Raw genomic sequence first — 25,476 nt, forward strand, 5'->3', positions numbered from 1 at the left:
GAGGTCGTGAATTAGGTCGTGAAAGTGGGACAGGCCCTTTAATTGGCTTCTGTAAATTGTACTTAGTATGTAGGATAGAACTAGCGGATGGGTGATTGCTGGTCATCATGGACTCAGTGGTCTGAAGGGCGTCAGGACAATACCCTCTCCCGCAATGTTGGCAAGATGAAGGAGCTAGATATTGACATCAGGAAGTGTTGTGGAGTACATCAATGGTTCTGAAGTAGAAATGGCTGAGAGGTTTAAATTCCTAGGCATGAATATTACCTACAACCTGTGGTGGACCAACCAAACTGGTGACAGCCAAGAAAGCACATAATGCTTCTACTTCCTCAGCAGTCCAAGGAAGGTGCTACACAAATGCAGTTTTTTTTTTAATTAACTCAGTGCTGCCAAAAGAGAGATTAGTGGTGAAACAATTAAACAAAAACAATGATAATGTGGTGAGTGAGATTAAAATGTAATGGAATAGAATAAAGGTGGGTAAATGGGAAGGAAACCAGAATATCAACCTGAGGAGCACCTTCAGCAACAGACTGGTTCCACCAAGCTACAGCACAGAATGCCACAGGAGATCCCTTTTCCCTGTGGCTATTAAACTGTACAACTCCTCCCCCTTCTGTCATGGGGTAGACTGACCCCCCCCCCCCCCCCCCCCCCCCCCCTAAACTATGCGCATCCCCAATCCTGGACTTTTCCACTCATCACTTAGATTTCATCTTTCATGTATCTTGTTGTGTTTTATAAAGACCAATTTGGCAGACCAATTTCCCTCCTGGGATAAATAAAGTTCTATTGTATCATATCATATCTATTGTATCATATCATATCGTATCATAATAAACAGTTAAAAATCAAATGGAGACTTGTTTTTCAGATAAAGTTAAATGTGTCTTTTTTCCCCCATTTCCTTTTTTGCTGCTCATCTTAATATTGTATTTTCTCATCTGATTAAAAATGGGAACACTTTTCCAACAACCTATATTAAACTTCCTACTTGGTAGTTTTGTGGACATGGTCCATCTCACTTCTTAAGCATTGTATTGCAGTGCCTCTCCAGCATCTAGCATTGTACTGTTCTCGAATGAATCGTTATAGAAACATAGAAACATAGAAAATAGGTGCAGGAGGAGGCCATTCGGCCCTTCGAGTCAGCACCGCCATTCATTGTGATCATGGCTGATCGTCCCCAATCAATCCCCGTGCCTGCTTTCTCCCCATATCCCTTGATTCCACTAGCCCCTAGAGCTCTATCTAACTCTCTCTTAAATCCATCCAGTGATTTGGCCTCCACTGCCCTCTGTGGCAGGAAATTCCACAAATTCACAACTCTCTGGGTGAAAAAGTTTTTTCTCACCTCAGTCTTAAATGGCCTTTCCTTTATTCTAAGACTGTGGCCCCTGGTTCTGGACTCGCCCAACATTGGGAACATTTTTCCTGCATCTAGCTTGTCCAGTCCTTTTATAATGTTATATGTTTCTATAAGATCCCCCTCATCCTTCTAAACTCCAGTGAATACAAGCCTAGTCTTTTCAATCTTTCCTCATATGACAGTCCCGCCATCCCAGGGATCAATCTAGTGAACCTACGCTGTACTGCCTCAATCACAAAGATGTCCTTCCTAAAATTAGGAGACCAAAACTGTACACAATATTCCAGATGTGGTCTTACCAGAGCCCTATACAACTGCAGAAGAACCTCTTTACTCCTATACTGAAATCCTCTTGTTATGAAGGCCAACATTCCATTAGCTTTCTTCACTGCCTGCAGTACCTGCGTACATCAGTGACCGGTGTACAAGGACACCCAGGTCTCGCTGTACCTCCCTCTTACCTAACCTAACCTCATTGAGATAATAATCTGCCCCTTTGTTTTTGCCGCCAAAGTGGATAAACTCAGATTTATCTATATTATATTGCATCTGCCACGCATCTGCCCACTCACTCAACCTGTCCAGGTCACCCTGCAACCTCCTAACATCCTCTTCACAGTTCACACTGCCACCCAGCTTTGTGTCATCCGCAAACTTGCTAGTGTTGCTCCTACTTCCCTCTTCCAAATCATTAATATATATGGTAAACAATTGCGGCCCCAACACCGAGCCTTGCGGCACTCCACTCGCCACTGCCTGCCATTCTGAAAAGGACCCGTTCACTCCTACTCTTTGCTTCCTGTCTGCCAACCAATTTTCTATCCACGTCAACACCCTACCCCCAATACCATGTGCTCTAATTTTAGTCACCAGTCTCCCGTGCGGGACCTTATCAAAGGCTTTCTGAAAGTCTAGATACACTACATCCACTGGCTCCCCTTCATCCATTTTACTTGTCACATCCCCATAAAATTCCAGAAGATTTGTCAAGCATGATTTTCCTTTCATAAATCCATGCTGACTTGGACTAATCCTTTTACTGCTATCCAAATGCCCCATTATTACATCTTTAATAATTGACCCCAGCATGTTTCCCTCCACCGAAGTCAGGCTAACTGGTCTGTAATTCCCCGTTTTCTCTCTCGCTCCTTTCTTGAAAAGTGGGATAACATTAGCTATCCTCCAATCCACAGGAACTGATCCTGAATCTATTGAACATTGGAAAAAGATCACCAATGCATCCACTATTTCTAGAGCCACCTCCCTGAGGACCCTGGGATGCAGTCCATCAGGCCCAGGGGATTTATCATCCTTCAGTCCCATTAGCCTACCCAATACTATTTCTCGCCTAATGAACATTTCTTTCAGTTCCTCTACCCCCTTAGATCCTCTGTCCTCCAGTACTTCTGGGAGATTATTTGTGGCTTCCTTAGTGAAGACAGATCCGAAGTACCTGTTCAACTCTTCTGCCATTTCCTTGTTCCCCATAATAATTTCACCCTTGTCTGCCTTCAAGGGACCCACATTTGACTTTGCTATTCTTTTCCCCTTAACATATCTAAAGAAGCTTTTACTGTCCTTCTTTATATTCCGGGCCAGCTTCCCCTCGTACTTCATCTTTTCAGCCGTATTGCTCCTTTTGTTTCCTTATGTTGTCCTATGAAAGTTTCCCAATCCTCTGGCTTCCGGCTACTCTTTGCTGTGTTATACATCTTTTATTTTAGTTTTATTCTATCGCTAACTTCTCTTGTCAGCCATGGTTGCCTTTAACTCCCATTAGAATCTTTCTTCCTTTTTGGAATGAAGTGATCCTGATGTACAGGGATGCCTGGGCCGACTCCTTCTTTTTCAACTGAATGGTTGTAACTTCTACTGGATTAGACTCATATTCTCCTTCATGTTAGACCAGTTCATTAAATATTTATCTGCATTTTGTGTTAAATGTTTTATATGTTCATTTAAATTCTGCCTTCAGTTCAGTGTCCAATTAAACATCTCTCTGGTAACGGGAGGAATTATTAAGTATTTCTGCCATTTCTTTATCAATGTTTGTGATATTTTATTGCCCATCTTTCAGTTGTCCAATTCCCAGCTTGAGTCTTAATTTTAACGTGCTTGTGGAACGTTCTATTTTGTTCAGTATTCATTAATCATATGAATTCATAAAATGGCTTGACATAGAATGGTTTTGTACTCCTCCTTGTCTTACCCCTGCTGTCTAAATTTTTTGTCTAATTGTAGTCCTGTAGGTCTGTGTCCAAGATGGCTGCCGTGAAGGGAGAGTGGACGCTGGCGCGCTTTGGCTGCCGCTGCTCTCTCTTCACACTGTGTTTTTGATTTTCTGTTTTTGGATTGAATTCTGTTTTTAATTTGTGTCTCTGTGATGTCTTTATTACTTGTTATATTCCGATTATATGTTTTTATTCCGATTACTATGTAAGGTGTCCTTGAGATGTCTGAAAGGCGCCCATTAAATAAAATTTATTATTATTATTATTATTAAATGCTAGGTCTATGCAGTGTTTTATTAATCTCTGTTTTGTTTCCAATTCTTTATTTATCCCTGATGTTTCACTAAGATTGAATTCATTCTTTCCTTTAGCATGCTATATTTTCCTGAAAATTTTAAACAGTTGTACATATTTCTTGTTAGCATTCGACAGCATTTTTCTACATTATTATCCAGTTTACTTGCCCCAAATTCTAAATAGCAAAGATGGTGTTACTGCCACACTGCTCCAACGGCCCAGATTTGATCCTGACTGGTGCTGACTGTGTGGAGATTACACATTTCCCAGTGACCATGTGGGCTTTGGGAGGATGCTCTGGTTTCCCTCGAGATCCAGGTTTGCTGCCTACCATAAATAACCTCTAGTGCAGTGAGATCAAGACAAAGTGGATGGGCACAGAAAGAGAACAAACAGGCTGCAGGGAACCTATGCAGTGGTAACTTTCAATGGGGAATGGGACTGATGCAGTTGGTCCAAGAGCTAGCCTTGATAAGGCCTCCTTGTGTAGGAAAGGGATACGAGGAAGCTATGTGATGCTGCTTGCAACCATGTGTGGATGATCTGAGAACAGGCAGCACTTGGAGCCTCAAACGACAAACATCTACAAGCCAGAATCAAGGGAGAGCAACAGGCAAAACCAAATCCTATGGTGCAGGCTTACAGCAATGTTAACACCAATGTTAAAACTAAAGGTCAGGCCACTTCTGGCAAGAGAGAGAGAAACAGTCACTGTTTCAAATCAATAACTGATGAAACATCATCGACCTGAACCACCAACGGCCTGAAACGTCACCTATTCCTTATCTCTAGAGATGCTGCCTGTCCCGCTGAGTTATTATGTGTCTGTCTTCGGTTTAAACCAGCATCCCAACACATCTCACACGGTGAAGTCCATCCCATGAAGATGAGCCATCTGATCGCAGTAATTCAAACAGAAAAAGCTGGAAAAACCCAGGCAACAGCTGTGGAAGAACAATCAACGTCTCAAATCTGCAACCATTTGACAGATTCGGTAAAGAAGACCTGATATCAGTCTTGTCCTTGTCGTTACTCCTTTGTCCAGGTTAAAATGGAAACAGTGAGCATAATTATTTTAGCATGGTCTTTAAACGATGTAATGATTCCATGTGCGGGGAGCTCTCATCATTGTCCAGGTCAATATTTAACAAATTGCTCTAAAATCAAATTATAGGAATGTAGATTGCAGTGTTTTACCAGAACTCCCCATCTAGTTCACTGCTTACCATTCTGGCAATCAGATAATAATGAACTTATCTGCAACCACAGATACCACTTGATCTGCAGGCAGTGTGTGAAATAAAAAACACTTGGAAAGAGATATCCTGGTCTAAAACATTCCCAGATTTCAGGTATGAGTCAAACAATGCATACATTTTCCCCCAGAACATTTGTTTTTCTGAAAGAAATCGAACTATCTGTCCTTTATGTGGGGGGGCCATGTGTGTGCAAATGTGATGTTGCTCTTTCCCCAGCTTTTAGAAGTGTCTGAACAGCGTTGAAGATTTCTCAAATGGTGAACGCTGCTGCCTGAAGCAGGATCTTGATCTCATTATCCGCGCAGTCTACAACATAACTGGGCGTCTCGTAACTTCCGACAGGAGGGTTCGGGCCTAAACTTAAAATACGTCGCTGCAGCCGCAACTATAATGACAATACACTTTGTGAATCTTGTGAAGCGGAGCGGGCGTGGAGGAATGCACCCACTGACAGATTCTGCTAGTTGCCTGCCCTTGACTTCTATCAAAGATTGCCTGCTTCGTGTAACAATCTCTAGAGGTCGAAGAGAGACGCAAAATGCTGGAGTAACTCTGCGGGACAGGCAGGCAGCATCTCTGGAGAGAAGGAATGGGTGACATTTCGGGTCGAGACCCTTCTTCAAACCCGAAACGGGTCTCGCCCCGAACTGTCACCCATTCCTTGTCTCCAGAGATGCTGCCTGCCTGTCCCGCAGAGTTACTCCAGCTTTTTGTGTCTATCTTCGGTGTAAACTAGCATCTGCAGCTCCTTCCTACACAATCTCTAGAGGTCGCTGCCTTTAATAGTCTGCATGATGCGAGCCATCTTGTGGAATATAAATAGTCGCCTTTGCAAATTTCCGATCTGTACACAGCAGCAGATGAAACAACAAAAGGAGTCGTTCCTCGATCTGCGGCTCCAACTCCCCTTTGTGATTGTTTGGGAACTCTTTACCCCCGCTATGCCAAAGATTCCCATCGTTTCTACAATCGGTCTCCCTCCCCGAGAGTTGTATCTAATTTATAACTTCAGCTGAATGTTGCGAAACAGTGTAGGGCAGAAGTAAAGTGGTGTAAACATCAATGCTACTCGCACTGGCAATATGGTAACGGCGTCGCTACAAATGTGGCCGCTTGCAGTCTATCCGTTTCTGTTCCGGGGACACTTCATGAATTGTAACCATTCAGCGATCACTCACTTACCCACTGAAGTCAGAAGCTCCTAGCGCGCCGCACACTAAACGCCCGGGGTTTCAACTCGGAAACTAACCCGCCGGGCACAGTGGATTTCTAGTGAAACTGGCGCAGATTTCACCCCCTCCAGCTGATCACCACCTGCACTCGCCACTGACAGCGAGCCCGGGCGAAGGTTGTTGGGGATTGTAGTCCGGGGAGGAAGGCGCCGTGTAAGACACAGTTACTACAGGTCACAGTCAGATGGCGTCTTTGACCCAGCAATATAATTGCAGGCATCATTCTCACCTCAACGTAGCCAAGCACGTGGGAAAAGATAAAGGTGCAAATATTAAAGGAAGCAATGATGGAACGTAGACACACATATGTATTATTATGTATACAGTATATAGGTCTGAAGAAGGGTCTCGACCCGAAACGTCACCCATTCCTTCTCTCCAAAGATGCTGCCTGACCCGCTGAGTTACTCCAGCTTTTTATGTCTATATATATGCTCTGGAATTGGGCCTGATCTGTGCAGTGTTATATATATATATATATATATATATTATTGAAATCATATTCTATGTCGCTCTTCCAGGGAGATGCTAACTGCATTTCGTTGTCTCTAATGTACACTGACAATGACAATTAAAGTTGAATCTGAATCTGAATCTGTATATATATGATGATAATAATAATAAAATATACACCATGCAGCACAGAACAGGCCCACTTCCTGAGTTTAGGTTTAGAAAACCGGCATCCGAATGGTGGATAGACATAAAATGCTGGGGTCATGCCCCCTGTCCCACTTAAGCGATTTTTTAGGCGACTAGGATGTCGCCACATGGTCGCTGGGGTGTCGCCTGTATGGTCTCCTCAGTCGCCCAAAGAGACGTACCTTTTTTCTGGTCACCGCTGGATTTTGAAATGTTCATGACTTTTCGGCGACAGTCGGCGCACGTGGGCTTGACGCCAACAATCGTAGCCTGACGTAGGTTGTCGCCGGTGCTGGCTTCGGTGAATTCCATTGGTGACTACCTACGTCAACCGGCGACAGGCACCGGCAACTGAATTGTCGGCAAAACTGCATTTGATAAGGTCCGCATAGGAGATTAGCAGGCAAAATTAAGGCACATGGCATTGGGGGTAGAGTGCTGACATGGATAGAGAGCTATTGAGGGAGTGCAGCATAGGTTAATTCCCTAGGTTAATTCCCGGGATGGTGGGAATGTCATATGCTGAGAGAATGGAGCAGCTAGGCTTGTACACTCTGGAGTTTAGAAGGAAGAGAGGGAATCTCATTGAAACATATAAGATTGTTATGGGTTTGGACACGCTAGAGGCAGGAAAAATGTTCCCGATGTTGGGGGAGTCCAGAACCAGGGGCCACAGTTTAAGAATAAGGAGTAAGCCATTTAGAACGGAGACAAGGAAACACTTTTTTCTCACAGAGAGTGGTGGGTCTGTGGAATTCTCTGCCTCAGGCAGAGGCAGGTTCTCTGGATGCTTTCAAGAGAGAGCTAGATAGGGCTCTTAAAAATAGCGGAGTCAGGGGATATGGGGAGAAGGCAGGAATGGGATACTGATTGGAGATGATCAGTCATGATCACTTTGAATGTCAGTGCTGGCTCGAAGGGTCGAATTGCCTACTCCTGCTCCTATTGTCTATTGTTTATTGTCTTACCTTGTCGTAGCTTGTGGACGTAAGTTGTCGTAGGTGGACATCCTAATGGGTCGCCGGTTGGCGGTAGCTTGACGTCGACTAGGAGGTAGATGGTTGTAGACATTGTCGTAGACATTGTCGTAAGGAGGGTCCAGTCACCGTTTTGTCAGTGACCTGCAATGACTATGACAGTTGCTGGCAGTCTCCGAAAAAATCACCTAAGTGGGACAGGCCCATAACTCAGCCGGTGAGGCAGCATCTCTGGCAAAAAGGAGTAGGTGACGATTCGGGTCGAGACCCTTCCTCAGGCTGAGAGTCAGGGGAAAAGGAAACAAAAGATAGATGGTGATGTAGAGACATAGAACAAATGAATGAAAGAATGTCAGGGATTATGGGGAGAAAGCAGAAGAATGGGGTTAGGAGGGAGAGAAAGATCAGCCATGATTGAATGGCTGAGTAGACTTGATGGGACGAATTGCCTAATTTTACTCCTATCACTTATGATATAATATGCAAAATAGTAACGATGAGAAAGGATGATAACAGGCCATTGTTAGCTGTGGGTTAGGTGAAAACGAGTTACAGACAATGAGACTCAACAAGATGACTTTGAAACTAGTACAACTAGTAGGGTGGGGGAGGGACGGAGAGAGGAGGAGGGGATGCAAGGGTTACTTGAAGTTAGAGAAATCAAAAATCATACCGCTGGGGTGTAAGCTGCCCAAGCGAAACATGAGATGCTGTTTTTCCAATTTGCGTTTGGCCTCACTCTGTCAATGGTGGAGGCCCAGGACAGAAAGGTCAGTGTGGGAATGGGAAGGGGAGTTAAAGCGTTTGGCAACCAGGAGATCATGTAGGCCCAGGCGGACTGGTGGAGTGAGTTGGGAACCATAAATGAGGAAAATGACCTTCAGTTGGTGAACATTTCTGGTGCTTCGTGTGAGACGAGTTATCTGACAATTTAGAAACAGGAAGAGGGTCAAGAGAGCTAATGGTGAGGTGGAAGCACTTGTCGTTAACGTCAAAGTGGAAAGTGAGCTGCACCTGGGCAGGTTTCCCAAGGGGAGCCACATAGATAGTAAACCCATGGAGACGAGACATAAAAGGTCACGCTAGGTAACTGCAGAATTGGGGCAAGAACCCAGTGTTGATGACGCCCTGACTCCACGGGCAGCACGCTGGCGCAGCGGTAGAGCTACTCCTCACAGCGCCAGAGACCCGGGTTCAACCTGACTACGGGTGCTGTCTGTACGGAGTTTGTACGTTCTCCCCATGACCCGCATGGGTTTTCTACGAGATCTTCGGTTTCTGCCCACACTCCAAAGACGTACAGGTTTGGAGGTTAATTGGCTTGGTATAAATGTAATATTGGCCCTAGTGTGTGTAGGGTAGTGTTAATGTGCGGGGACCACAGACTCGGTGGGCAGAATGGCTTGTTTCTCTAAACTAAACTAAACGGGATGAATGGGAATGCAAGAAGGCAAGTGAGTGCCTACCAGCCAGTTGTACAGTAAACATCACCACATATACATTCGATCACTCCAAATAACCAAAACCACCAAGTTGATCTTAGATGACGATTATCATTAATGGTTTATTATTATTAATGTTTAGTGTTTTCTCAGTCATTCGTAACTGTCGCTGTATGTCATGTTGTTACTTGTGGGCAGAGCACCAAGGCAAATTCTTTGTATGTGAATACTTGGCCAATAAACTTACTTACTTATACATCTTCATTAATTAAACCAGAAGCCCTTATCTGAATTATCAGTCAAAGGCTAAACACAGTAAACTTTTGTCGAAGAGCATACACAAAGTCGGTATTGCAACATGCACTTTGCTTTGATTTAGGTGAGATACGTTAGAAACATGAGCATGTCAGCAAATAAATAACATTTAACTTCCTTCAGTGCATAAGATAACAAGTTGGTTTTATTGTCCAACTTAGGGTGTGATAATGCTCCAACTGGGAAAAAAACAGCTGTAATCCAAAAACAATAATAGTTTAACTTACTCAAGAGATGGAGGTGGGTGGGGGGGGGGAGGGGGACAGAACAGTACAGCACAAGACAGGCCCTTCAGCCCACAATATCCATGCCAAAGATGATTCCAAGTTAAACTAAATTCTTCAGCCTGCATGTGATCTATATCTCCCCATTCCCTGCATATTCATTTGCCTGTCCAAAAGGCTCTTAAATGCCATTGTCACATCCGCATCGACCACCACCTCTTGCAGCACATTCCAGGCACCCACCACCATCTGTGTAAAAATCTTCACACATCTCCTTTAAACTACCCTCCCCCTCACCTTAAAGCTGTGCCCTCTTGTCAGTTAGAGTGTGGTCCTGACCTCCCATCTACATACAGGACTATCTTTAATCAGACATTATCTATATTACTAAAAGGCTGTTCTTGACCACTTCCTGTTGCACTGCATATTGATTTTAGAAAAAACACTGCCACTTACGGCTGTGATTTTTGGCCATCTTACTCAGAGTCCCCCTCAGCTGGTCAGGACAAGAGGATTTTTCCCATCAATGAAAAATAAAAGACTTATTAATGTTTTTAAAATATTGAGATTCTCTCTCCTGAAGGCCATGCCCCTTCCAGAGGGACTATAAAACCCGGAAGTGTGGAGGTGCCTCAGTCAGTCTCTGCAAGATGGGGGAGCAAGAGGTCGCAATTCTCAGTCTGAGCTGTGAATAACACTGAACACATGTCTACTAAACTGTGAGTGGTTTTACTGACCTGTCGGTGCCCTTAATGTGGTTTGGAAATGCCAAAGCTGTGTTGCCTGTGGTTTGAAAATGCTAAAGCTGTGTTGCCTGTGGTTTGAAAATGCTAAAGCTGCATTGCCTTTGGTATGAAAATGCTAAAGCTGCCTTGCCTTTGGTGTGAAAATGCTAAAGCTGCCTTGCGTTTGGTTTGAAAATGCTAAAGGGCCTGTCCCACTGTACGAGGTAATTCAAGAGTTCTCCCGGGTTTCCCCTGATTAAAACTCGTAGAATTACGGTACTAACCGCTCGTAGGTACTCGGGGCTCTTGCGGACATTTTTCAACATGTGAAAAAACTTCACGAGCTTGTCGCGTTTCCCGAGTACCTGCCGTTACGAGCCGCTAAGAGACGTCCCGAGCTCTAACGTACCTGCTACATACATTCTACGTACTTACCACGAGTTTGATTTTTTTTTTTTTAACTCGGGAGAGCTCTTGGGTAAACTCGTATAGTGGGACAGGCCCTTAAAGCTGCCTTGCCTTTGGTTTGAAAATGCTAAAGCTGCCTTGCCTTTGGTTTGAAAATGCTAAAGCTGCCTTGCCTTTGGTTTGAAAATGCTAAAGCTGCCTAGCCCAATTAAAGTTGCCTTGCCTTCTATATAATTAAAAGTCTAATCTTGACCACTTCCTGTTTGCACTTTATATTGATTTTAGAAAAAACGCTACCAGGTACGGCTGTGATTTTTGGCCATCTTACTCAGAGACCCCCACCGCTCATCAGGTGCCGAGGATTTTTCCCATCGGTGAAAAATAAAAGTTATTAGTGTTTAAAAAATGTTGAGATTCTCCCTCCTGTCAATCATGCCATGAAGGCCACGCCCCTTCTGGTGGGAGAGTGGGAGGGGCTATAAAACCCGGCAGTGTGAGCGTGGCTCAGTCTCTGTTAGATGGGGGAGAGAGAGGTCATGACTCGCTGTCTTTGGTGGCCTTGCATCCTGGTTGAAATAGTATGAAACTGCACATGAATTTGGTGGCCTTGCACCCTGCTTGAAATGGTATGAAACTGCACTTGAATTTGGTGGCCTTGCACCCTGCTTGAAATGGAATTTCAAGGAATAGCCGTGAGTCAACTGCCAGCCCACCAGCCGCGAGTGAGTCAACTGCCAGCACAACAGGCTTGAGTGACTGAGCCGCCAGCCCAAGAATCCATTTGGCCCACAATGTCCATACTAGCCCTCAGGAAACCAGTCCCTTCAGCCCACAGCACCCATACTAGTGCTGGATAACATGCAAACAAAGGTTTTGACTCTACTTGGTATGTGACGATAATAAACTGAACTAAACTAAATTGAATGTGTAGGAAGGAACTGCAGATGCTGGTTTAAACCAGAGATAAACTCATCTTCCATCTCCACCCCCTCGTTCTCACACCTTACACTTCCTTATCTCAACCTCCCCCTCCCCTGACTTTCAGCCTGAAGAAGGGTCTCAACCCGAAACATCACCCATTCCTTCTCTCCCGAGATGCTGCCTGTCCCGCTGAGTAACTCCAGCATTTTGTGTCTGTCTAAAGCTGAACTAAACCTTTTGCCTTTGACAACATTCCAGTGAAAACAACCCAAGTCTGTCCAAGCTCTCACTAGCTAATACCATCTGACCCAGGCAGTATTCTGATAAACCTCTTCTGCACTCTCTCCAAAGCCTCCACATCCTTCCTGTGGGGTAAACAGAATGACATGTAATAGTCCAAATGCAGCCTGACCAAAATCCTATAAAGTTGCAGGTGGACAAAAGTGCTGGAGAAAATCAACGGGTGTGGCAGCATCTATGGAGCGAAGGAAATAGGCAACGTTTCGGGCTGAAACCCTTCTTCAGACTATAGTTGCAACATGACTTCCTGGCTCTTATACTCAGTGCCCCGACCAATGAAGGCAAGCATACCACATGCCTTCTTTACCACTCTATCTACTTGCATCACCGCTATCAGTGAGTTATGGACTTGGTTCCCAAGCTCCCTCTGTACATCAATGCTGTTAAGGGTCTTTACATTAACAGAGTACATTCCATTCACATTCAACCTCCTGAAGTCCAATACCTCACACTTAATCATGAATGAACTCCATCTGCTATTTCTCCTGTATTTCTGTAGTTGATCTATATCCTGATGTGTAGTTTGACAGCCTGTGTCGTGTGCAAACTTGTTAACCAACAGATCTACATGTACGTCCAAGTCATTTATATACATCGCAACTACAGATCCTTGCAGAACTCTACTTGTCCCAGACCTCCAGCCTGAATATTGTCCTTCCACCACAACCCTCTGTCTTCTATGAGTAAGTCAGTTCTGAATCCAATGGCCAGGTCATCATGGATCCCATGTATCTTAATCTTCTGGATCAGTCAACCATGTGCGATGTTATCAAATGTGTTACTAAAATCCACATAGACAACATCCACCGCCCTATCCTCATCGATCACCTTCGTCACCTCCTCAAAAGTTAGTAAGACACAGCCGAGCACATACAGATCCATCTTAGCTGTCCCCAATAAGGCCATTCTCTTCCAAATGCAAGTAAGTCCTATCCCGGATAATCCTCTCCAATAGCTTCCTTGCCACTGACATGAGGTTCACCAGCCTATCGTTTCCTGGATTATCTCTATTTCCCTTCTTAAACAAATGAACAACACAGAGGTCCAGTCCGCTGGGACCTCGCCTATGGTTAGAGATGATCTTCATCAAGTCCCTGTAATCTCCTCCCTTGCCTCTTCCAATAAGTTGGGCGAGGCAAGGGAGTATGTGTGTATGTGTGTATGTGTGTATATATACCTTGTCTTTATGTACATATAAAAAGGCCTGAGAGATGATTATAGGAGAGAAAAATGTTGTTCAGGTGGAAGAGCATGATCTTACTAGCCTATTCCTCTGTTGAAAAACAGAGTTCCGGGGCTAGGGCTAGTGTACACGTGGAACAGGGATTCTTCGATGTACCCTACAAAGAGGCAGGCATAGCTGGGGCCCATGCGAGTGCCCATAGCCACTCCTTGGATTTAGAAGATGTGGGAGGAGTCGAAGGAGAAGTTGTTGAGGGTAAGGACCAGCTCCACTAGGTGGAGAAGAGTATTGGTAGACGGAAATTGGCTGGTTCTGCAGTCTAGGAAGAAACGGAAGTCTTTAAGACTTTCCTGGTGGGAGCTGGATGTGTAGAGTAACTGGGCATCCATAGTAAACATGAAGGAGTGGGGGCCTGGAAAACGGAAGTCATTGAAGAGACGAAGAGCATGTGAGGTGCCTTGGACATAGGTAGGGAGGGATTGGACCAAGGGGAAAAGAATGGAGCCAAGGAATGTGGAAATTAATTTGGTGGGATGAACAAGCAGAAACAATGGGTCTGCCAAGACAGTTCTGTTTGTGGATTTTGGGGTGAAGATAAAATCGGGCGGTTCGGTGCCGGGTAACAACAAGGTTGGAGGCTTTAGAGGGCATAGAGCCGGAAGTAATAATATCAGAAATGGTGTGTGATATATATACTTAGTGGTCTTTCAATTGACATAGGATTTAGAACAAAAGATAAATAGGCAAGGCATTTGAAAATACAATTCTAATGCAGAAAAATGGTATTTGTGTAAATGGACAAAAGAGACAAAATGGACAATGGGCATTGAAGGGCCTGTTTCTGTGTTGTGGAACTCTATGATTCCATTGATGATGGATTAAGGCTTATTTGGAAAATTCAACATTACCACCACTGAACCTCTAGACGTCTAGCTGTGTAACTCCTTTCAGACCCTTCTTTATCTAAACTGTTGGTCATTGACCCCGGTATTTCCTTCGTAGATCGGTGTCAATGTTGCTTTGATAATGTGCCTGTGAATTGGCATGGGACGTGTTTCTTCAGTAAAGATGTTATATAAGTGGAAGTGGTTGTGGTTGTTGTTGCACACAGTGTGCTGAAAATGACAAAGTGTTCCCATGGCAAAGATTACACAACGTGGCGAGATTAGCTGCTTAATCCTTCACAGTGTTGGTCAATACCACATGTGGCGACATCGATCAAAGTATTACATGCAAACTAGTCAAACCTATAACCATTCTGATCTTTAGACGTCGCTAACTAATTAAACCACCAATTAATCTTTTTTTCTTTAGCAATCCACTGAAATTCCCACTGAGGTTTTATAGTATTGATGTGAGGGTGAAAATTAGTGTTAGTGTTAGCCCTAATGAAAAATTATTTGCAAATTGAGTTTAGTTTAGTTTAGTTTAGTTTATTTTAGTTTAGAGATACAGCATGGAAGCAGGCCGATCAGCCCACCATGTCCGCACTAACCAGCGATCTCCGCACATTAACACTATCCTACACACACTAGGGACGATTTACATTAATACCAAGCCAATTAACCTACAATCCTGTACGTCTTCAGAGTGTGGGAGGAAACCAAAGATCCCGGAGAAAACCCATGTAGGTCACGGGGAGAACGTACAAACTCCGTACAGATATCACCCATAATAATAATAAATAATGGATGGGATTTATATAGTGCCTTTCTAATACTCAAGGTGCTTTACATCGCATTATTCATTCACTCCTCAGTCACACTCGGTGGTGGTAAGCTACTTCTGTAGCCACAGCTGCCCTGGGGCAGACTGACGGAAGCGAGGCTGCCAATCTGCGCCTACGGCCCCTCCGACCACCACCAATCACTCACACACATTCACACACAGGCAAAGGTGGGTGAAGTGTCTTGCCCAAGGACACAACGACAGTATGCACTCCAAGCGGGATTCGAACCGGCTACCTTCCGGTTGCCAGCCGAACACTTAGCCCATTGCCCCATAGTCAGGATGAAACCTGGGTCCCTGGCACTGTAAGGCAGCAACTCTACCGCTGCGCCACCGTGCTGCCACTCCCAAATTAGGAAGTAAACTGCAGAGGTATCACCTACCTGTGGGATCCACATATCAAGCGGACTAGTTTTTTTTATTTCAAATTTGCTTACATTGCTAAAGAGCTACAAGACAATGATTTGAATCTACTTTGGAAATACTGGTCCTAACGAATCACTTTTACAGTGATAGGGACAAATGACAAGTGTTCCATGCACATTTTACACAACTTAAGGGCCTGTCCCACTCGGCCGTCATTCGCGCCTCATTTACGCATTATATGTAAATTAGGTTGACACGTCGTGATGCGTGGGGTGCGCATGCGTTGCGCATGGTGAGGTGTGGAATCGTATGCGGTGGCGCACGGCATCGCATGGCGCCCCAGGATTTAGTACAGGAACAAAATCCTCGCGCGCCACCTGCGTGACGTATGATGCATTGGCGTCGTACGCTGGCATCCCAACGTCTCACGTTGGTTACGTCACCGTGTGTCATCGTCCTTACGTCCTTGCGTCAACGTCCTGCCGCGTGCCGCAGGGTATTCTAATGACGTCACGCACACCAGACGGCTGTGATGACGTGTGATTTGCGCGCATCATCGCGCATTACGACGCGTCGACCTATTTTACATATGACGCGTAAATGAGGCGCAAATGACGATCTCTAATCGCAGCTTGCTAATTGCTGCAGGATCTGTTCTCTGCAATCCCAAGACGAGATCACGCAGCTCTTAAGATAGACACAAAATGCTGAAGTAACCCTTCTTCAGACTGAGGAGCGGTCTCGACACAAAACATCACCCATTCCTTCTATCCAGAGATGCTGCCTGTCCCGTGTAAACCAGCATCTGCAGTTCCTCCCTACACGTCACTTAGCTCTTCATGCTTACCCCAGGACTTTACAGATGGTCCTTTTTAACGCGTTCTTAGAATGCGGACATCACTGGTATTTGTTTCTACCTTTTAATCCCCGAACAGGGGAGGCTTTTTTACGATTTTATTTATTTGTTTACATTTTTATCAAGATTAAAGGGCACTTATTGCCGTCCGTACTCACCCTTGAGGTTGTGGGAAACCATCCTCTTCCATCACAGCAGCTTTTCTGGTGTAGCTCCATCAAGCATCGTGCTGATGGTATACCCGACAATAACCTTACAACAGTGAGGGCCTTGGATAGAATGGATGTGGAGTGGATGTTTCCACTAGTGGGAGAGTCGAGGACCAGAGGTCACAGCCTCAGAATAAAAGGACGTTCCTTTAAAGGAGATGACGAAGAATCTCTTTAGTCAGAGGGTGGTGAAACTGTGGAATTAATTATCACAGAAGGCTGTGGAGGCCAAGTCAGTGGATTAAGGCGAAGATAGATGGATTCTTGTTTATTACACGTGTCAGGGGTTAGGGGGAGAAGGCAGGAGAATGAGTTGAGGAGGGAGAGCGATCAGCCATGGTTGAGTGGCGGAGTAGACTTGATGGGCTGAATGGCCTAATTCTGCTCCTATCCCTTATGAACAGCGTCGGTGTGGATGAATATTTGGGGTGGTTTGGGTACTGATCAAGTAGGTTGACTTGTCCTGTATTAGATTGCGATCCCTGATTGTTATTGAAGTTGCACTCTTTTGGGCAAGTGGAAATGATTGCATTGTGTTTTAAATGTGTCTGTGGATGGTGGAGAGGCTTTGGCAAGTCAAGAAGTGAGTCACTACACTACAGTAGTAGCCACACTCTAGTAGCCACAGTACATACATAACTGGTCCAGTCGAGATCCTGCTTCATCGCCACGCTGAGGATGTTGATGGTGGTGGAATTGGCTCTGGTAATGCTATTGGACATCAATGGGATGTGGTCAGGGTCTTCCTTGTTGGAAATTGTCATTGAGTGACACATGTTATGGTGTAAACATTACTTGCTACCTTCCAGCCTGTGCCTGAATGTTGCCTTGCGGAATGCTTCATTTACTGAGAAGGGGTAAATGGAAATGAACAATGAGCAATGATTAGCGAACATTCACACTGCTGCTGATAGACAAAAAGAACCGCTGGAGTCACTCCAGCAGGACAGGTAGCAACTCTGGAGAGGAGGAATGAGTGACGTTTCGGGTCGAGACCCTATTTCAGACTGAGAGTCAGGGGAGAGGGAAACGAGAGATATAGACAGCGATAAAGAGATATAGAACAAAGGAATTAACGATATGTAAAAAAGATGATCAAGGAAATGTTCCATTGTTAGCTATGGGCTAGGGGGAAATGTGATACAGACAATGAAACTCGCTAGGATGCCAGGGCATCAAACTTCCGATGTTGGGAATGAAGGAAGATCACTGTTGAAGCATCTGAAGATGGTTGAGCCCATGAATTTGTCCCAACGAGATCCTGCACCAATGTCTTGGGGTTGGGGTGGTTGAGTACAACAACTATATGTTCACATAAAACTTGTCACTAGCCATCACACTGGCCCCTCTAACCCCATGGCGATCAGTTCACTGTGCATTTGTCACTGCTACCAGTGCCATGGTGGACAGGTGTGTTATAGGTGTGGCAATGTGGAGTGGCAGGTTAAGAGGCAGCAAAAACAAATATTTTCATTATATTTAAATTAGGCCAGCAATTATTGGGCCCTCTACTGTGCAGCATGTTGCCACATGGATTATACTTCCTATGTTTAGAAGCGATGATCAGAATGGTCCAGGCATCTTCTCTAAATGTAGGCTAGGACGGACTGTCACCAGTGCTGCAGGACCACAGGAAATTATAAATGGATACATAAAGCTGGAGTAACTCAGCATCTCTGGAGAGAAGGAATGGGTGACGTTTCGGGTCGAGACCCTTCTTCAGGACATTAACTTCACTATGTTTCAATGTTATCATCTACAAATAACACTTTTAAATATCTAACACTTCATTGCCCATTTTAAACGTTTCCATTTTATCAGAGCTGAGGTTGCCCTCTGGTGGATTAACATAATTATTGACACAGCAGATGCTCACTGGATTAAAGATAGACACAAAATACTGGAATAACCCAGCGAGTCAGGCAGGATCTCTGGAGAGAAGGAATGGGTGACGTTTCGGGTCGAGACCCTTCTTCTGACTGAGAGTCAGAGTTCAGAGAGAGGGAAACTGGAGATATGGAAGGGCAAGGTGTATAAATAACAGATCCAAGCAGATGGTGATCAAGGAAATGTAGAATGGCGGGTCTGGGTTAAAATGTGGTCGCAGAGCCGGAATGCAGGAGGAATCACAGAGGGGGAGCTGCAAGAGAGGGTGTTGCAGAACTCGATTGTAATCGTGTATTGTCTTTCTGCTGACTGGATAGCACGCAACAAAAGCTTTTCACTGTACCTCGATACACGTGACATCGAACTGAACTGCAACAGAAAACAGAGTTTCATATTTGTGAGCCTTGTTTTAGTCTCATTGCAATTTATTAATTGTGTCACTTCCATTCAGCCTATTGTAGTTTTTCGGCGTCTATCTCAGTCTATATTTGTATCAAGCCATTTACAGTGTATAGATTCATAAGGGAATAATGTTTAGTGCAAGGCAAAGTCCCATCAAGGATAGTCCGAGAGTCACCAAAGAGGTGGATAGTACTGCTCTGTGGTTGTGGTCGGTTTATTCAGTTGCCTGGGGTGGGAGATTGCAACCTTCACGTGGTACGCCCTGTTTCAACAAATGCAATCAGCCTGGCGAGCACAATCAAATAAGATCAAATAGAACAAGTTGTCCCGCAACTTTAGGCTGTGCACGCCATACGCAAGAAGAAGATGATTCAGTTGCCTGAAAAAGTTACCCCTCAGATTCCTATTAAATCTTTTCCCCTTCACTTTAAACCTATGTCCTCTGGTCCTCGATTCCGCCACGCTGGGCATCTACTCGATCTATTCCACTAATGATTTTATACACCTTTATAAGATGATCTCCCATCCCCCTGCGCACCAAGGAATAGAGTCCCAGCCTACTCAACCTCTCCCTATAGTTCAGATCCTCGAATTGTTCTAGTCTGTTTACATGTCTGCACTGCTGAATCTACTTCCTCTGAAGGGCTGATATTTCCTGTGCTGCTAGATATGTATGAGGGCTGGACTGTCCATTCTCCATCACTTTTCCTTCAATTTGTCAGCCAGATTCATTCAATTCAAAGCAATTCTTTGTCATTTTGGTTAAAATAGCATATGATCTGTCATGGTCAGGTTTCCTCACCAAAATATCTTGTACTGCTTGTACTTAATCTTGAACTTATGTTCCCAGCTGTCTGTGTACAGGATTCTTTGTCCATGGTAAAGACTACAGCAAACAGGCAGGGAGTTCAGTATTTCTATGAAGTGGCTTGTATCTTTGTAGCTGTGTGTATTAGTGTGTCAGTTGAAGAAAGTAATCTGGGCGGCATGGTGGTGCAGCGGTAGAGTTGCCGGGGGTCGCCAGCACGAATCTCCGCCCAGCGCGGCCTGTGTACATCGGGAGTCGCTGACTCCGGTGGAAGGTGGCCGGCGAGAGGGGCCTGAACATCGGGCCGCCCATAGCGGCGACTGCGGGGTGCTTGGGAGGCCCCGACCACGGGTGAACATTGGGGAACATCGGCGAGGAGGTTGACTGGACTTTGGTTCCTTCCCTCACAGTGGGGAACTTTGGTGCTGCTGTGGTGATGTTTGTGTTGTGGACTACTGTGTTCTGTGTTTTGTGTTTTTTTTATTTACTTTTTTTTGTATGACTGTAAGGGAAAAATAATCTCGTTGTCTCTTCATTGAAGACAATGACAATAAATTAAATCAAATCAAATCAAATCAAATCAGAGACTCGGGTTCAAACTTGACTACAGATGCTGTCTCTACAGAATTTATACTTCCTCCCTGTTGTGTTCTGGAGTCACCACTAGAGGGCTCTGTCTCGAAATGAATGTTTCCTCAGGGAGGGTCCCTGGGGGATCTGGAGCAAAGATACTGGGATCTTTGATCTGGAGGGTTTTAGTGGCAGCCATGTTTGGCTTGTCATAAATCCACTTCGGGTTCTGTACACCAAGTGTAGTTTGTGAATTATTTAGCCCTCGAACACAACGCTCCCCATGACGGCAGGGGTTTCCTCCCTGTGCTCTGGTTTCCTCCCACACTATAATGACTTGCTGTAGGTTAATTGCGTTTGGTTAAATTGTCCCCAGTGTGTAATATAGTGCTAGTGTATGTGGTGATCATTGGTCGGCGTGGACTCGGCGGGTCGAAGGGTCTGTTTGTGCTCGAACTCTACTCTAAAAGTAAAGTCTAATAGTAAGATTAAACGAGAACATACCAGTTCGAAGTTTGATCATTATTTTATGAGGAGTAACATTGAGGGATTACGTGAAGAACCCGCCAGGACGCATGCGTGTCATTCTTCAAAGCAGCGGTGTGAAATCACAGATGACAGGAATGACTGAACATAGTAAGATTAGAGAAGAGGTTACCAGTTGAACTTTATGATCAAGGGTGGGAGCGGAGGGCACGTAATCCCTCAACGTTATTCCTCATAAAATAATGATCAAACTTCGAACTGGTAAGTTCTCGTTTAATCTTACTATTTTACTTCGGAGTCACGTGAGTGACTACGTGAAGATTTCAAAGCTCTGTGATTTCATGCCGTGGAAACGAGTCCATGCATCACATCTGCCTTAATTGACTAAAGGAGGAATTGTGTTAACATGTTTAAACATGAATCCGACATTGAAATCCATGATAAATTTATTAACAACAAATTATAGCCCCTATTTTATGGGGTGAAATCATATTACAAAACTTTAAATTGATTCTGCAAAAGTTCCAGGTTTAACCACTGGTTTATGGTAGAATTGTTGTAATGTTTTTTCCCTTGACCATCCTGCTGTCTCCAGGATTTGGTCCACCGGTACGTCCAACTCCATAGCTGCTGATGTAGCTGCAGCCCTGGTGGAATGAGATTTGAATATGTTAGTATCCACCCCAGCTGTTGTTAAAACCTGTTTCAGCCATCTGGAAATAGTTTGAACCGACACTTTTTTGTGAGGTTCCTTGTGGATGATTAGTAGTGCCATCTCATTGCCTCTGATGTTTTTGGTGTTCTCCATACATAACAATAAATGTCTTATTATACAGAGACGATCATCTATAGGGTAGGCCCTAAATTCTATTTTGAGGCCTGATGATCCCGGTCTGTTCTGTTTGACTAATTCGTGAATATGAAAAGTTATATTTCTTGTTGAAGAAGTCATATTGTTCAGCCTTAACTTATGTAAAGACTGTACCCTTTGTGCTGTGACCAAAGCCATCAGCATGACTGTTTTATGCGTCAGTTTTTGCAGGGATGGAGCTGTTGCTGGAGACCAGTTCCTTAGCAACGTTAGGACAATACTCACATCCCATATTTGAGAGTACCTGGTTCTTGGGGGATTGATATTAAAAATTTCCCTCATAGGTTTGGTTACCAGGGGGTGAGTCCCAACAGAATGACGCTCTGATCCTCGCCATAGATATGCTGAAAGGGCACTTCTGGCGCAGTTAATGGCACTGTAACTGAGCCCCTCATCATAATGGAGGCCTGCCAGGAATTCCAGAACAGACGTTATGTTCATCGAGCTGTAGGTGATGTTGTTTCTGTGACAATATATCTCCCATTTCCTGATGTATACCAGATATTGTTTTTTGGTGGACTGCCTGTGAGCCGCTGAGATAATGTTCAATGTTTGGTCCGTCAGTCCCAGTTCCAGTAGAGGTTTCTTTAGACTCTACAAATTAATAAGTTTGTCGTTTTCTGACATGGATGGCTATCCCCAGTTACGGGATGAACCAACAAATCTGGTCGTTTCAGGATGGTGATACATGGTTCTAAGACCATGTCGAGTATCACAGGGAACCATGGTTGAGTAGGCCAATCGGCCACTACCAAAATACCAGACGCCGAGTCTTGTTGTATTTTGCGTAATACCCGACTGATGAGGCAGAAAGGAGGGAATGCATAGAAAAACAATTTCCCCCAATGCAGCGAAAAAGCATCTATCGCAGATGCCCCAGGGTCTGGATCCCAAGAAACATAGTTTGGTAACTGGTGATTGAGTCTAGATGCAAATAGATTGATATCTGGTGTTCCATACCGTGCTACAATTTCAGCAAATAGTTTTATATCCAACATCCATTCAATGTTTTCATTGAATTTGCGTGACCTGGTGTCTGCCACTGAATTTAGGTTACCTGGTAGGTAAGTAGCTGATATCCAAATATTTCTCTGGATACACCATTGCCAAATTGTATTAGCCAGATTGTCACATGATGTCGATTTGATTCCACTCATATGGCTAATATATGCCACCACGGTGGTATTGTCAATCTGTAGTCTAACATGCTGGTGATATATTCCAGAACAGTATGACTTTAGGCCATAGAACGCACCCAACATTTCCAGGTAGTTTATGCCAAATGTCTGTAGTAATGATGCCTCCTGTGCATTCCATCTACCTCCACAGCTGGAGATGGAATTGGTTGCACCCCAACCAAGCGCACTGGCATCAGTTTGTAGCACCACTGAGGGGTTGCTGATAATAATAGGGCTAGAACAATGCCGAATGTTATCCCTCCACCATTTTAATTCCATAATTGCTTTGATTGGTAGCTTCATTGGTCTGTCGAAATGACCAGCATTAATTTTGAGTGCTTGTATTTTTGCCCTTTGTAAATTTTGATAATACAAAGGTCCAAATTGTGTGGCTGGAAAAGCAGCCACTATTTTGTCAATCACCCTTGCTACCAATCTGATAGATGGTTCACTGATACGATATGATACGATACAATTTATTTGTCATTTGGACCCCTTGAGGTCCAAACGAAATGTCGTTTCTGCAGCCATACATTACAAACAAATAGACCCAAGACACAACATAATTTACATAAACATCCATCACATTGCTGTGATGGAAGGCCAAAAAAACTTATCTCTCCACTGCACTCTCCCCCCCGATGTCAGAGTCAAAGTCAAAGCCCCCTGGGGGCGATGGCGAATTGTCCCGCGGCCATTAAAGCCACGCCGGGTGATGCAAGGTCGCACACCGGGTTCTTGATGTTAGAGCCCCCGGTGGGTGCTCGCAGAGTCCCGCGGCCATTCCAAGCCGCGCGGGGCGATGATGTAAGGCCCCGCTCCAGGGGCTCTTCAACCCCGCAATTCGGGCGGGAGAAGTCGCCGTTGCGGGAGCCCTGAAAAGCGGTCTCCCACCAGGGACCCGCGGGCTCCCGGTGCCGCCGTCCGCCAGACCCGCAGTTGCAGCCTCCGAACCTCCGGAGGTCGGGCCGCAGCAGCACTCCACCACCGCTCCACCCGCTCTGGACTCGGCCAGCTCCGCGACGGTGAGGTGAGTAGTCGGCACCAGAGCCCCCGGTCTTCCTGTTGGAGGCCGCTCCTCGTTGCAGCCCCAACGACAATGGAGACCCGACAAAGAAAAGGTCGGGTCTCCCGTGCAGGGAGAGATTTAAAAGTTACCCCCTCCCTCCCACCCCACCCCCACCCCCCACACACATACCCCAACAAAAAATAACAAAAACTACATAAAAACATAGACATAAAATAATAAAAACGCAGACGGACTGCAGAGGCCGCTGCTGACGAGAGTCGCGCCGCCCACCGCTCAATTTATCAATGATGTCAATGAGGTTGTTGCAGGCCTCAGTTAAGATTGTAGCCTTGTCCTTTGGTAAAGTCACCGACATGTGAACTGAGTTAATAGTGAACCCCAAATAATCCATTATGGTGGAAGGCGTTAGTTTAGATTTAACTCGATGGATGATAAACCCCAGTTTCACAAACAATTGTTTGGTGGCTGATACAGCTAGTTTGACTAATTCCAAAGTTTTGCCCACAATCAATATGTCATCTAGATAGGCCATGATCATATGTTTTTGTTTCCGAAGAAACGCTAGGGCTGGTTTCAAGATTTTTGTAAACAGCCTGAGGGCTGATGTTAATCCATTTGGTAGAGCTCTATACTGCCAGCGCTGCCCCATCCAGTTGAATTTTAAATAACGTCTGTGGTCAGTCCGTATAGGCACTGAATAGTAAGCATCTTTTAAGTCGATGCTAGCTATGAAGTAGCCTTTGGAAATCAATTGTTTGGCAGTAACAAAGGTTTCCATTTTGAAATGAATATATTACACATATGTATTCAAGTTGGTCAAATCTATGATGATGCGACAACCACCATCTTTTTTGTTTTTGGTAAAGATATTAGACACAAATTCCAGAGAATCGTGTTGGGTTTTTTCAATTACCCCCTTTGCGTGAAGTCCCACCAGTTCAGCATGTGCTTCTAATTTTTCTTTTCGTGAAAGTACGAACATTCGGTTCGGTACATGCTGAACTGGGGGGCTATTTCTGTGCACAAATTCAATGGTATATCCCTGGATACTGTTTAGGATATAAGTGTCTGTTGTCAATGCACTCCATGCCTCCCAAAAGAAGTGTAATCTCCCACCAATATGTGTATTATCCACACTTCCTATAATTTGTAAGGGACCAGACCCACCTACCTCCATGGTTATTTGTGGAAGGTTTACTTCTTCCTGTGTGGTCTTCGAGGAGGTTGAGGCGCCGTGTCCGGTTTGGGTTTGGGTTTGCGCATTTTCCACGAAGGCCGGTCTGGGCCATGGCCTAAAAAAGACCGCTGTCCTGTACGCCCGGCCTTTGAGCTTTCACCAGCTTCTCCTGTTCTGCTGGTGGGTGCGTAAGGGTGCTGTCTGTGGCTGTGGGAGGTCCTTGCTGTTGTCACCTTTATGAGCCCCAGGGTTTTTGCCTCCTCATCGAGCTCCTTAACCTGCTTGGGCAGGTTTCCACCAAATAATAATATTAGTGGCTTAGTGTCTCCAGGTTTGCACAGGCCTGCAAATTTTGGATTTAAGGCAGGTCGGATGGCACT

General features: G+C 44.8%; 1 protein-coding gene across 1 annotated transcript in view; it reads right to left on the reverse strand.

Moving 5' to 3' along the window:
* Positions 1–6,489, reverse strand: part of LOC116986696 (transcription factor EB-like) — a 128,177-nt gene extending 121,688 nt beyond the window's left edge. Inside the window, exon 1 of the mRNA XM_033042272.1 lies at positions 6,342–6,489. The gene's annotated coding sequence lies outside the window, so the exon portion shown is untranslated. The remainder of the gene's footprint in view (positions 1–6,341) is intronic.
* Between the last annotated feature and the right edge of the window lie 18,987 nt (positions 6,490–25,476).

Source organism: Amblyraja radiata, chromosome 24 (assembly GCF_010909765.2).
Source record: "Amblyraja radiata isolate CabotCenter1 chromosome 24, sAmbRad1.1.pri, whole genome shotgun sequence".
Lineage (NCBI taxonomy): Eukaryota > Metazoa > Chordata > Chondrichthyes > Rajiformes > Rajidae > Amblyraja > Amblyraja radiata.